The sequence below is a fragment of the Pseudophryne corroboree genome, chromosome 1 (genome assembly GCF_028390025.1).
Source record: "Pseudophryne corroboree isolate aPseCor3 chromosome 1, aPseCor3.hap2, whole genome shotgun sequence".
NCBI lineage: Eukaryota > Metazoa > Chordata > Amphibia > Anura > Myobatrachidae > Pseudophryne > Pseudophryne corroboree.
In genome coordinates, this window is record NC_086444.1 from 512,368,445 (window position 1) to 512,383,795 (window position 15,351).

The window sequence follows — 15,351 nt, forward strand, 5'->3', positions numbered from 1 at the left end:
TGGTACCTGTAGTTCTAATGGAAAAAAAATACCCAAATAAAAACAGGAGACACACACCGTGACAGTAAAACTTTATTTCACACATGTCGACACACACATACTTACCTATGTTGACAGTGGCGTAACTAGAAATTTATCTCCCCCAAGCCAAAAACTTCTTCGGCGCCCCCCCCCCCCCCATCCCCCATAATTGGGAGGAATAAAGGGGTAAATATGCGCGCGCCAGCAAAAAAGGGGGCGTGGATTCGTTGGGATGGGCGTGGTTTCGTTGGAATGGGCGTGGCATTGCAGGAAAAGACTACCTTATACCCCAGTTTTGCAACCTGCACGCCCAGACGTTGGCCACCACAGGAAAGAAAAATAATCCTGATTCATGCCCCTTACATTATTTGTAATTTTTCCTCCTTATAGTAATGCCCAGTATACATTATGCCACATACTGCAATGGCCCTTAGACAGTATGCCACACACAATAATGCACATGACACAGTATGTACACACCATAATGCCCCTGACACATTATGCCACACACCGTAATGCCTGTGACACATTATGACAGGAATCGCAATGCCCGTTATACATTATGCTACACACTGCACTGCCCCTGATACATTATAGCACATACAATGTCTGTGACACATTATGACACACACTGCAATGTCCGTGATACATTATACCACACACTGCAATGCCCGATACATTATAGCACATACAATGCCTGTGACACATTATGCCACACACTGCAATGACCTTGAGACATTATACCACAATGCCCGTGATATAGTATACCATACACCGTAATGCCTGTGACACATCGCAATGCCCGTTATACCCTATGCCACACACCGCAATGTCCGTTATATATTATGCCACACTGCAATGACCCTGAGACATTATACCACATACCACAATGCCCGTGATATAGTATACCACACACCGTAATGCCTGACACATTATGACACACACCGCAATGTCCGTGATACATTATGCCACACACTGCAATGACCCTGAGACATTATACCACATATCACAATGCCCGCGATATAATATACCATACACCGTAATGCCTGTGACACATTATGACACACACCGCAATGTCCGTGATACATTATGCCACACACCGTAATGCCCATTACACATTAAGTCCTACAGTAAGGCTTCTAATTACTTTTCAATTACCTGCTCGTTGTCAGGGGTTTCATGCACTGGGTGTCATGCTCGTTGCCAGGGGTTTTATGCTCTTGGTTCCATGCACGGTGCCAGGGGTTTTCATGCTCAGGGTGTCATGCTCGTTGCCAGGGGTTTCATGCACTGGGTGTCATGCTCGTTGCCAGGGGTTTCATGCACTGGGTGTCATGCTTGTTGCCAGGGGTTTCATGCACTGGGTGTCATGCTCGTTGCTAGGAGGTAGTCCTTGTTGCTAGGGCTGTGCTCCCAGTGCCACATATGTCTCCAGTGCCAGATATTCCCCCACGGTGCCAGGTACTCACATGCCCCCAGTGCCAAATATAGCCCCCCCCATGTGCCAGGTACACATATACCTCCCCAGTGCCACATTATCCCCAGTGCCAGATATTCCCCCACAGTGCCACATTTGCCCCCAGTGCCAAAATATGCCCCAGTGCCAGATATTCCCCCCCAGTGCCACATATGCCCCGTGCCAGATATTCCCCCCCAGTGCCACATATTGCCCCCCCCCCCAGTGCCACATATGCCCCAGTGCCAGATATCCCCCCCCGTGCCACATATGCCCCAGTGCCAGATATTCCCCCCCAGTGCCACATATGCCCCGTGCCAGATATTCCCCCCCAGTGCCACATATTGCCCCCCCCAGTGCCACATATGCCCCAGTACCAGATATCCCCCCCCGTGCCACATATGCCCCAGTGCCAGATATTCCCCCCAGTGCCATAAATGTCCCCAGTGCCAGATATTCTCTCCCCCCCCCTCCCTGCCAAATATGCCCCCAGTGCCAGATATTCCCCCCAGTGCCATAAATGTCCCCAGTGCCAGATATTCCCCCCAGTGCCATAAATGTCCCCAGTGCCAGATATTCCCCCATTGCCAGATATGCCCCCTCAGTGCCAGATATGCCCCCTCAGTGCGTCGTTTCCCCCCCCCCTTCCTCCTCCGCCGCCGCAGCCGCCGCCGCTCCCCTGCTGTTAGGAGGGACACAGAGGGCACAGTGCGCGCCTCTCCTGTGTCTCCGGCGGCCGCGGGTCATTGTAATAAAGGAAGTGCTCACGAACGGCACTTCCTTTATGAGACCCGCGGCCGCCGGAGACCCAGGAGGGACACAGGAGAGGCGCGCACTGTGCCCTCTGTGTCCCTCCTAACAGCAGGGAGGAAACGAGACCGCAGACTGACATGCGGACGCTCGTCCGCATGTCAGTCTGCACTAAATCAGTGGCGCCCCCGCAGCCCCTCGCCCCCAAGCCACCGCGAGGGCTGCGGGGGCAGTAGTTACGCCACTGTATGTTGACTGTTTTCTGCCCAGCGATATCGGTGATCACACGGGCTCAGCAAGATCACTCAGCACACAGAGCTGCACCAGCGATGTGTGCTGAGCGATCTGTCACTGCCCGTGTTTGCAATAGAGAAAACATGGGTGATGACTAGATCTTTCAAGCATGCAGGGACGCACATCACTATCGCTATAGTCCATACACACATAGAGATTTGTGCTGTATTTCTAAGTGACTCAGCAAATCAATTAGAAAAGCAGCCCAAATCGCTATGTGTGTGTGATCGTATTCAGGTCATTCTGATGTACAGTATTGCCAGCTTTAGAGTCCAGTTCTTAATTGTGTAGGTGTGAAAATCTCAGTGTGAGAGGCCTTTGAAGTAGATTCCTTGGGGAATAGAGTTACAGCACAGTAACGTGTATTCTGGGTGGGGGAAGGGCTGCTGTCCTGGAATTTGAAATAAACAGTGAACTTTTAGCAATTCAGAGCCTCAGTTTATTAATGCAAAAATTGGGGTTATTTGTTACTCAGAGCACAGAGGTGAATGAAGTCTAAAGTGACATTAAAGAATAAGTTAATTAAAACCTAATAGTGCTACAAGGTAATGGAACATATTATAAGACTTTGCAATGATAAAATAATTCCAACTAAATAGTATAAATATACTGTAAGTTAGACAAAACTGAATGCAATCACTTGGATGCTTTGTACAATCCATACACAATTACAAAATACAGTGTTGCAGAGGTGACTACTTTTTTTTTTTAAACAATTTTCAAGATTGCATAACAAATGTAATACTAGGGTGAAGTACATGTTACAGATAAAATATAACAAATTAATTAATTTAAGCAGGTAGTCTAATTTTGATATTTCAAGCATTTGCAGAAAGGATGAGTACGATAGGTAAAGGGCCCTTTATGCAAATTCTATGCATTATTCGTTTGCGTACTGTCTTTTTTGATGTGTCGACATATGGCCTGTCGACCAATATTGGTCGACCTAATGACTGTTGACCTTCTTTTTGTCGACAATATGATCCATTCCAATTACATGCAGCTGGCTTGTCCATTTCTTTCTATAATCACTGGCAGCACAGAAAATAAATGGTCTACATAATTATTACAGGTCTCCAATGTAAGTACGTTTTTCCAAAATGTATTGATGCCATCAATCAGTTGCTCTTTTGTCCTTGGCTTACATTGAGAACGAATATAACTTTTCATTTGAGACCACACTAGCTCGATAGGATTCATGTCCTGTGATCTGTGAAAAGTCAATAAAGGGAGAGAATTTAAATATGGAATATTTGGCATTTCATGCTTTACAGGAAGCATCAGTCTACAGGGCAAAACTGTACTTACTCTGGTGGTGTGCGTTACCAAATGATGCCTTTTTCCTCTATGAATTTGGCCGAAGCACTATGTTTTGGATCATTGTCCTGGAACATTCGATGTCCAGATGACCAATACTTTCTTACATACGGCACTAAAGTATCATTAATGATCATGGACTGGAAGAATGTTTTATCCATGATACCTGACGTAGAACAATAAAAAAAACAGGATTTTATATACCTACCAGTAAATCCTTTTCTCGTAGTCCATAGACTTACAGTAGTCACTGGACAGTAGTTCTAAATAGAAAATATTGAAAAACAACATAGTAATGTACATTACTACTGTACTTTATATGTACCTTCAAAAATTAAAATTGGTCCTGGGCCTCTGCGGGAGATACCACCCCACACATGTACTTTTAATGGGTGCTTTGGAGATGGCTTAAATGATAAATGGCCACGTTTGCGGAAGGACCTCCTTGCAAACCTCTCAAGTGCTACAGAAGTTTCATCTGTAAATATGACATTGTCAAAATTTTCTCCAATAGCAATCCATTGACGAGCCTGTTGAACTCTCTTTTCCTTGTTAACATCTCTAATCATGTGAGTCATCCTGTGAAAGGAATGTAAAATGGGATACAGTTTACAGTGGGAATAGGATAATTGAGCGTCCAAACTAAGATAATGTTAAAGAAAAATCAGATGCTGATTTCAGAGATGTAATTAGTTTACCGCACTGTATACAAACTGTATAGAAATTGTATTATAATTGTAATTGAAATTTCAATTTACTGTACAGTACCTAGCACCGGCATAAGTCCAACCAAGTTGCCTCCGCCATCTTTTTATGCTACTACAGGAGATGTCAAGGCCATACTCAGCTTGCAGAATACGACGGAGTTCTATGGCAGTAAGCTCATCATTATCAGCAGTCAGCTCATCTACTATTTTCTTGACTCTCCTAAAGTACAGTCGATGAAAAATTAGAGATTATAATCAAAATGTAAAGTACTATCTATAGTATATCTATGCCATATCAGCAAGAATACAGTATTGTCAAAGAGTTTAAATAAAAACAAATGACAAGGGTGTATCGTACTGTATGTGTATCGGCAGAGCCGGATTAAGACCATGGGGGGCCTGTGGCTCTTAATACTGTGGAGCCTCTAATAAAAAGAAGGCAGCTGAATATATATATATATATATATATATGCAGCAGCTTAATGTGCTCCCCAAGCAGCACACGGCGGACCTCCTGACCTGCCCTGCACTACCGCACTGCAGCAGTGGCCACACAGACAGGACAGCTGAGCTGAGCGACGGCTCAGCTGTCCAATAATGTATGAATGAAGTAGCCAGTCATTGGATGGGCACGCAGGCTGCAGGGACTGGCTGCTTCATTCATATATTATTGGACAGCTGAGCTGTCGCTCAGCTCAGCTGTCCTACCTGTGCGGCCGCCTATGCAGCGAGGACGTGAGCCGGGAGCCCAGCACCGCAGATTGGATCGGAAGAGAGATCCGATCTGTGGTGTGGCAGGGGGCCCTTTGGAAAGGGGGGCCCGGGGTACGTACTCCCCCCCCCCCTTTAATCTAGCTCTGTGTATCGGTGCTCTCTCCTCCAGCGATTTTGAGCTGAAAGCAGCTCCCTTTTGGTTGTTTGAGCTGCTTTTGTGAATAATGTTGAAAAGCATACCATATAGATGCCTCTGTTGAAGTCACAGTATTTGCGGTCATCCTCCTGGCTAATGCTCCTACCGGTAGCCTTTTAGTTGGAGTGGACATCTTATTCGCTTTAACCGCAATGTGACCGCTTGTCCTCCCGGCCGGTACTTTCACTCCTGGCCTTATCCGGAGTCAATGGGCAGATGGTTACACAGCCATTTCCCTGCTTTGGGGATGTGATTCAGCCAGCCAGCTGATGGATAATGATCCGCTGCAGTCTGTGTATGGAGATGGTGACAGACGCGTTTCCCAGCCTACTCAATAGCATCGGCCGCTTCCTCAATTTTTTTATTTTTTATGTGATGCCGGCCGGCACTAAGTATAATTGTGAAAAGGAATATTGATAGAAATAAAAATATTTTTTAAATATCCACAACAGATGTGTATAGCGCTCTCTCGATTGTTTTTTTCTCTAATTCAGATCTATTCACTTGCTAGCTATTTTTTGCAGCGCTGCGAACAGATAGACGCCACCTATAGGGGAGTGTACTTTAGCTTTGCAAGTGTGCGAACGCGTGTGCATCCGCCCTGTACAAAAACAGCTTGTGCAGTTTCTGAGTTGCTCTGACCTAACTCAGCCGCAGCGATCCCTTCAGCCTATTCAAGCCCGGAATTGACATCAGACACCCACCCTGCAAATGCCTCAACACGCCTGCGTTTTTCCAGACACTCCCAGAAAATGGTCAGTTGACACCCACAATCGCGCTCTTCCTATCAATCTCTTTGCGATCGGCTGTGCGAATGGATTCTTCGCTAGAACCAGTGCACAGCAACGATCCGCTTTGTACCCATACGACGTGCCTGGAAAAATTGACTACTGGGACCTACACACGTAGCGATTTAGGCTGCTTTTCTAAGTGATTTGAGTGAATCGCTTAGAAATTCAGCACAAATTGCTCTGTGCGTGGACTATAGCAATAGTGATGCGCATCCCCGCGCTTCACTATCGCCCATCTAGTTAGTTCAAGCATGTGTGAAAGATCTAGTCATCTCCCGTGTTTTCTCTATTGAGAACTCGTGCAGTGACAGATCGCTCAGCACACATTGTTGGTGCAGCGCTGTGTGCTGAGCGATCTGAGCAATCTAATACCCCGTGTGTAGGCCCCATTATTCAGCAGCAGAAAAGAAAAGTATAATATATCCATTGGATTAAAGAGAAGCAATAGGTTATAGCAATACAGTAACTGAGACAATTTAGGCTTTGTTCATGAACCCATAATAATCTCTGGATTACACACTGAATTGAGAAAAAAATAACTGCGTTCTCTCCCTCTTTCATCATCAAATGCTGTTCATACTTATAGTAGGTAGGGATGAGCGGGCTCAGATCTACAAGATCCGAGCCCATCCGAACTTCCCGATCCGAGCCGGGATCAGAGTCCGGCTCGGGTTTTCCTTCCAGACTCAGATCCCGGAACAAGTCAAAACGTCATCATCCCGCTGTCGGATTCTCGCGAGATCTGGACTATATGCTATTCCACACTTCTTGCTGCAATTATCACTCCAGCATTGCAGAGGGAGCAGGACGGACATGTCTGTTGTCTGTCTGTGGGAGGGTGGCGGGAAGGGTGGCGTGGGGTGGGTGCTGGTTCTACTGTCGGTGCTGTTGTCCTGTGCTGTAACAAATCAGTCCAGTGCTTGGGCTATGCTGCCATAATAAGTCACTGGGTGCTCTGTCTGCCATACAAGTGGGGGCTGCATCTGTCTGCCATAAATCAGTCCAGTGCTGTGGCTGTGCTCCATAATAAGTCACTGGGTGCTCTGTGTGCCATACACATGGGTGCTGTGTCTGTCTGCCACAAATCAGTCCAGTGCTGGGGCTATGCTGCCATAATAAGTCACTGAGTGCTCTGTCTGCCATACAAGTGGGGGCTGCGTCTGTCTGCATAAATCAGTCCAGTGCTGTAGCTGTGCTCGATAATAAGTCACTCAGTGCTCTGTCTGCCATACAAGCGGGTGAAGAAACATGAGACCCAGGGCCTGATCAGCCTGGATGTCTGAGTCCTGGGGGGGGCGCAGCACCGGCACAATAGATGCTTAGGCTCTACCTACTACTGGAAGCTGCAGATTCCATGCAGACAGCATGGAAGATGGCCCTTTAAAAATGGCAGCTGCCTTCTAGGAAACATATACTAGAGGTATTACTAGACCATTACCCAGCGCTACCCGGAATGAGCATGTAACCCCCTGGCACTGAGCATGTAACCCCCTGGCACTGAGCATGTAACCCCTATAGCAACAAGCATATGTAACCCCTGGCAACGAGCATGTAACCCCTGGCAATGAGCATGTGACCGGGTCCAACTTCCGGTCAGCAGAATCACGGATGCCGGCGGAGTGCTGGCAGTATCCCCAGTGCAGTTGTGCCGGCGGTATCCTCAGTGCAGGAGTGTCGGCAGCCCCCGCACCCCACCCGCGATCGCGGCACCCCCGCACCCCAACCGCGATCGCTGCACCCCCCGCACCCCACCCATGATCGCGGTACCCCCGCACCCCACCCACGATCGCGGCACCCCCCGCATATCACCCGCGATCGCGGCACCCCCCCCGCATATCACCCACGATCGCGGCACCCCCCGCATATCACCCACGATCGCAGCACCTCTGCTCCCCTCCTGCAGTCACTGCCCCCCCAAGATCGCGGCACCCCTTCCCCCTCGCCACCACCAGGGCCAGCTCCAGCCCGCACCGGCTCCCGCACCGGTAATTCACCCCCCCCCCCGCGCCCGCCAGCCTCCCTCCGCCCGCACCGGCTCCCGCACCGCTAATTCACCCCCCCAACCCATCCGCCAGCCTACCTCCGCCCGCACCGGCTCCCGCACCGCTAATTCCCCCCCCCCCCGCGCCAGCCTTCTGTCACTTCAGACGCGCACAGAGCTAATCAGGTGAGTGCCACGGAGTGGCGCTTCCTGATTGGCTGAAGAGACACTTCTGTGACAGCATGGGACCCCTTTCAGTCCGTTTGGTCCGGGTGTTCGGTTTGTTGTTTTGCCAAGTACGTGGATTATAATCTGGACCCTGGATCAGGTGAGTATAATTATCTTTTATTTTCAGGTACCCGTGGATTCTACTTGGAGAAGAGGACCGACTGCTTTGTGTCAACATTGGTAAGTATGTGTGTGTCGACATGTGTGAAATAAAGTTTTACTGTCACGGTGTGTGTCTCCTGTTTTTATTTGGGTATTTTTTTTCCATTAGAACTACAGGTACCAGCGGGCCCGTTTTTCTCCCGCATGCTGGTACTTGTGGTTCTCCAAGTACCAGCTTGCGGGGAGGCTTGCTGGGACTTGTAGTACTGCTGGAAAAAACAATATTCTTTCAATTTTCTCAAGGCTATCAGCCCCCCATCCGCAGCCTTTGGACGGGGGGGACAGCCTCGGGCTTCACCCCTGGCCCTTGGGTGGCCGGGGGGGGACCCCTTGATTGAAGGGGTCCCCACTCCCCCAGGGTACCCCGGCCAGGGGTGACTAGTTGGATATTTAATGCCACGGCCGCAGGGCACTGTATAAAAGTGACCCCCGGCTGTGGCATTATCTGTCCAGCTAGTGGAGCCCGATGCTGGTGTAAAAAATACGGGGGACCCCTACACTTTTTGTCCCCCGTATTTTTTGCACCAGCACCAGGCGCAGAGCACGGTGCTGGTTTTAAAAATACGGGGGATCCCCTGTCCATTTTTCCCCTGGATTTTTAGAACCAGGACCGGCTCGAAGAGCCCGAGGCTGGTTATGCTTTGGAGGGGGGACCCCACGCAATTTTTTTTCGGGTTTTTCCCATTCCATTTGAACAAAAAAAAATAATAATAATCTTTTTAAAAATATATAAATAATACTTGTGCCTCCAAAAAAGACAAACCAAGTACCTAATCCCTTCTAATATAAATAGATATGCTATTACCCAAAAAAAAAAAACCAAAAAAAACATGTTTTTAAATTTTTTTATTAGATTCCGCCAGCAAAGTGTGGCGGATTGAAAATGACCGAAACGTTAAGCTGGCAGAACAGGGTCACGTATGTTCTTGATTATTGAAAAGTCCTAGAGTGCCGCCTATCGTTTGTGATATGTTTGCTTTTTGAAGCTCAGGAGGGCACCAGGCAAGCTGTACATTTTACTACATTGGGAGTGCCGAATATCTACATCTGGTATATATATATATATATATATATATATATATTTATTTGCCTTGGCAGCCCAACCATGCTGGTATCCATAGTTCAGTATAAAAATAAGTAAATCTAATAAATGTATGGTGGTGAAAGAAAAGCCCAGTTTCACTGAAAAAAAGACACTTCTGCATGTTTTGAAATTAAAAAACAAAACAAAACTGAAGAACTGTAGGAAGGCACTGTCCGCCTACTTCGGTGACATCTCAAGTTGGACAGAAGTTGGAAGGTTGGTTGGTCTGATGAAAAGTTGGTTAGATGTGTGGAGCACTGGTAAAAAGTTGGTGAGATGTGTGGGGCACTGTTTTAGTTGAACAGACAAGTTGGATGGTTGGAAGTTTGGAGTGTTGGAGAAAAGTTGGTCTGATGTATGGCTAGCTTAAGTCCAGACCTACTTAGAAACTGCACAACATTTTTTACCATAGCAGGCCTGCACAAGCGATTGCAGCCTTGCTATGGGGAAGAAACAACCCTCATAGGCGGAGATACGGGCTGCAAAAAGCAGCTTCGTGCGATCAACTCGTAATGAGGCCCTTTATTTGGAAATATTTTATCATTGCAAAATCTTATATGTTCTTTTACTCTATAGCACTAAGGTTTTTCTTAACTTATTATTTAATTTCACTTTAAACTTAATTCACCTCTGTGCTCTGAGCAACATACTGTATAGTAACATCCCCCAGCCAGGATAAAATCTGTACCCACCAAGGAGTCTACTTCAAAGGCCTCTCATACTGAGATTTTCACACCTACACAATTAGCAATTAGACTCTAAAGCTGGCCATAAATCAGAACGACCTGATTACAGTGTCTATTTAACAGCAATGTTGGTGGAAAGCTACGTTACGTGATGCACTGGACACCCAGTGGTGAAACTATGAATTGTCATGAATTGTCATTGCACAACATGATGGCCCAACAACAAAAGGAATTCATGTCATGCCAAATTTACTGCCATTGCACTCTTTTCAGAAAGGTAATAGTGGACACATCTGTACATATGTGTATATCATATTATTTTTATTATTTGATCCATAATTCTTTATTTACAGAGGTAGCAAAATAAAATATCTCACAAATTCAGAATGAGGGCTCCATATCTTTGGCTTAAGAAAACTGCTCTTCACAGCCAATGGTCATGAACAGAAAACCCACTGGGGTCCACTACAATGGCATCCAATCAAACCCATGAGCTAAATTAAGTAGCCAGTTTGTGCAAGATTCACAAATTTCATTTCATTGCTGAGTTAAAATCCATTAGAGAACAAACTCTAGACACTTGGATTCCAACCCTGAACATGGAAAACAAAACTTACTTTTATTGTAAAGCCAACTAGAAACCTCTTTAAAATGAATGGAAAAGCAATTCATATCTAGTTTTTAAATTAACAGTTTTAATAGCAACATTGTCATTGTAACTATAGATAGGTAATTTCATAATATACATCTTTTCAAAAAGTGGTGGTTTCATGTGTCAGGATGGCCGAGCGGTCTGAGGCGCTGCGTTCAGGTCGCAGTCTCATCTGGAGGCGTGGGGTCAAATCCCACTTCTGACAATGTTATTCATTTTCTTCTTTGCTCTACAGTTTCTATTTCTTGTTACTTGTGAAAAGATTGACTTTAGAATTAGACAAACACTCACTGCAAATCTCTTTCAATTTACAACATAAAAAATGCATCAATTATTTCATTATTTCCCATGTTGCAATAAAAGATCGGATTGTATTCTCCCTGGATAAAAGAGCTTGAAACCAACCACATATGTGTATATCATATTATTTTTATTAATTGATCCACAATTCTTTATTTACAGAGGTAGCAAAATAAAATATCTCACAAATTCAGAATGAGGGCTCCATATCTTTGGCTTAAGAAAACTGCTCTTCTCAGCCAATGGTCATGAACAGAAACCCCACTGGGGTCCACTACAATGGCATCCAATCAAACCCATGAGCTAAATTAAGTAGCCAGTTTCTGCAAGATTCACAAATTTCATTTCATTGCTGAGTTAAAATCCATTAGAGAACAAACTCTAGACACTTGTATTCCAACCCTGAACATGGAAAACAAAACTTGCTTTTATTGTAAAGCCAATTAGAAACCTCTTTAAAATGAATGGAAAAGCAATTCATATCTAGTTTTTAATTTAACAGTTTTAATAGCAACATTGTCATTGTAACTATAGATAGGTAATTTCATAATATACATCTTTTCAAAAAGGGGTGGTTTCATGTGTCAGGATGGTCGAGCGGTCTAAGGCGCTGCGTTCAGGTCACAGTCTCCTCTGGAGGCGTGGGTTCAAATCCCACTTCTGACAATGTTATTCATTTTCTTCTTTGCTCTACAGTTTCTATTTCTTGTTACTTGTGAAAAGATTGCCTTTAGAATTAGACAAACACTCCCTGCAAATCTCTTTCAATTTACAACATAAAAAATGCATCAATTATTTCATTATTTCCCATGTTGCAATAAAAGATCACATTGTATTCTCCCTGGATAAAAGAGCTTGAAACCAACCACATATGTGTATATCATATTATTTTTATTATTTGATCCACAATTCTTTATTTACAGAGGTAGCAAAATAAAATATCTCACAAATTCAGAAGGAGGGCTCCATATCTTTGGCTTAAGAAAACTGCTCTTCTCAGCCAATGGTCATGAACAGAAACCCCACTGGGGTCCACTACAATGGCATCCAATCAAACCCATGAGCTAAATTAAGTAGCCAGTTTGTGCAAGATTCACAAATTTTATTTCATTGCTGAGTTAAAATCCATTAGAGAACAAACTCTAGACACTTGGATTCCAACCCTGAACATGGAAAACAAAACTTACTTTTATTGAAAAGCCAACTAGAAACCTCTTTAAAATGAATGGAAAAGCAATTCATATCTAGTTTTTCAATTAACAGTTTTAATAGCAACATTGTCATTGTAACTATAGATAGGTTATTTCATAATATACATCTTTTCAAAAAGCAGTGGTTTCATGTGTCAGGATGGCCGAGCGGTCTAAGGCGCTGCATTCAGGTCGCAGTCTCCTCTGGAGGCGTGGGTTCAAATCCCACTTCTGACAATGTTATTCATTTTCTTCTTTGCTCTACAGTTTCTATTTCTTGTAACTTGTGAAAAGATTGCCTTTAGAATTAGACAAACACTCACTGCCAATCTCTTTCAATTTACAACATAAAAAATGCATCAATTATTTCATTATTTCCCATGTTGCAATAAAAGATCAGATTGTATTCTCCCTGGATAAAAGAGCTTGAAACCAACTACATATGTGTATATCATATTATTTTTATTATTTGATCCACAATTCTTTATTTACAGAGGTAGCAAAATAAAATATCTCACAAATTCAGAATGAGGGCTCCATATCTTTGGCTTAAGAAAACTGCTCTTCACAGCCAATGGTCATGAACAGAAAACCCACTGGGGTCCACTACAATGGCATCCAATCAAACCCATGAGCTAAATTAAGTAGCCAGTTTGTGCAAGATTCACAAATTTCATTTCATTGCTGAGTTAAAATCCATTAGAGAACAAACTCTAGACACTTGGATTCCAACCCTGAACATGGAAAACAAAACTTACTTTTATTGTAAAGCCAACTAGAAACCTCTTTAAAATGAATGGAAAAGCAATTCATATCTAGTTTTTAAATTAACAGTTTTAATAGCAACATTGTCATTGTAACTATAGATGGGTTATTTCATAATATACATCTTTTCAAAAAGTTGTGGTTTCATGTGTCAGGAAGTCCGAGCGGTCTAAGGCGCTGCGTTCAGGTCGCAGTCTCCTCTGGAGGCGTAGGTTCAAATCCCACTTTTGACAATGTTATTCATTTTCTTCTTTGCTCTACAGTTTCTATTTCTTGTTACTTGTGAAAAGATTGACTTTAGAATTAGACAAACACTCACTGCAAATCTCTTTCAATTTACAACATAAAAAATGCATCAATTATTTCATTTTTTCCCATGTTGCAATAAAAGATCAGATTGTATTCTCCCTGGATAAAAGAGCTTGAAACCAACCACATATGTGTATATCATATTATTTTTATTATTTGATCCACAATTCTTTATTTACAGAGGTAGCAAAATAAAATATCTCACAAATTCAGAATGAGGGCTCCATATCTTTGGCTTAAGAAAACTGCTCTTCTCAGCCAATGGTCATGAACAGAAACCCCACTGGGGTCCACTACAATGGCATCCAATCAAACCCGTGAGCTAAATTAAGTAGCCAGTTTGTGCAAGATTCACAAATTTCATTTCATTGCTGAGTTAAAATCCATTAGAGAACAAACTCTAGACACGTGGATTCCAACCCTGAACATGGAAAACAAAACTTACTTTTATTGTATAGCCAACTAGAAACCTCTTTAAAATGAAAGGAAAAGCAATTCATATCTAGTTTTTCAATTAACAGTTTTAATAGCAACATTGTCATTGTAACTATATATAGGTAATTTCATAATATACATCTTTTCAAAAAGGGGTGGTTTCATGTGTCAGGATGGTCGAGCGGTCTAAGGCGCTGCGTTCAGGTCGCAGTCTCCTCTGGAGGCGTGGGTTCAAATCCCACTTCTGACAATGTTTTTCATTTTCTTCTTTGCTCTACAGTTTCTATTTCTTGTTACTTGTGAAAAGATTGCCTTTAGAATTAGACAAACACTCACTGCAAATCTCTTTCAATTTACAACATAAAAAATGCATCAATTATTTCATTATTTCTCATGTTGCAATAAAAGATCAGATTGTATTCTCCCTGGATAAAAGAGCTTGAAACCAACCACATATGTGTATATCATATTATATTTATTATTTGATCCACAATTCTTTATTTACAGAGGTAGCAAAATAAAATATCTCACAAATTCAGAATGAGGGCTCCATATCTTTGGCTTAAGAAATCTGCTCTTCTCAGCCAATGGTCATGAACAGAAACCCCACTGGGGTCCACTACAATGGCATCCAATCCAACCCATGAGCTAAATTAAGTAGCCAGTTTGTGCAAGATTCACAAATTTCATTTCATTGCTGAGTTAAAATCCATTAGAGAACAAACTCTAGACACGTGGATTCCAACCCTGAACATGGAAAACAAAACTTACTTTTATTGTAAAGCCAATTAGAAATCTCTTTAAAATGAATGGAAAAGCAATTCATATCTAGTTTTTAAATTAACAGTTTCAATAGCAACATTGTCATTGTAACTATAGATAGGTAATTTCATAATATACATCTTTTCAAAAAGTGGTGGTTTCATGTGTCAGGATGGCCGAGCGGTCTGAGGCGCTGCGTTTAGGTCGCAGTCTCCTCTGGAGGCGTGGGTTCAAATCCCACTTCTGACAATGTTATTCATTTTCTTCTTTGCTCTACAGTTTCTATTTCTTGTTACTTGTGAAAAGATTGACTTTAGAATTAGACAAACACTCACTGCAAATCTCTTTCAATTTACAACATAAAAAATGCATCAATTATTTCATTATTTCCCATGTTGCAATAAAAGATCAGATTGTATTCTCCCTGGATAAAAGAGCTTGAAACCAACCACATATGTGTATATCATATTATTTTTATTAATTGATCCACAATTCTTTATTTACAGAGGTAGCAAAATAAAATATCTCACAAATTCAGAATGAGGGCTCCA

General features: G+C 43.3%; 4 non-coding genes across 4 annotated transcripts; all 4 read left to right on the forward strand.

Moving 5' to 3' along the window:
- Positions 1 to 11,922: 11,922 nt before the first annotated feature.
- On the forward strand, positions 11,923 to 12,005 carry TRNAL-CAG (transfer RNA leucine (anticodon CAG)). Its single transcript has one exon. It is a non-coding gene; the product is annotated as a tRNA-Leu (tRNA).
- A 678-nt stretch (positions 12,006 to 12,683) lies between these two features.
- On the forward strand, positions 12,684 to 12,766 carry TRNAL-CAG (transfer RNA leucine (anticodon CAG)). The gene has a single exon. It is a non-coding gene; the product is annotated as a tRNA-Leu (tRNA).
- A 1,439-nt stretch (positions 12,767 to 14,205) lies between these two features.
- TRNAL-CAG (transfer RNA leucine (anticodon CAG)) lies at positions 14,206 to 14,288 on the forward strand. The gene has a single exon. It is a non-coding gene; the product is annotated as a tRNA-Leu (tRNA).
- A 678-nt stretch (positions 14,289 to 14,966) lies between these two features.
- TRNAL-UAG (transfer RNA leucine (anticodon UAG)) lies at positions 14,967 to 15,049 on the forward strand. The gene has a single exon. It is a non-coding gene; the product is annotated as a tRNA-Leu (tRNA).
- The last annotated feature ends 302 nt before the right edge of the window (positions 15,050 to 15,351 follow it).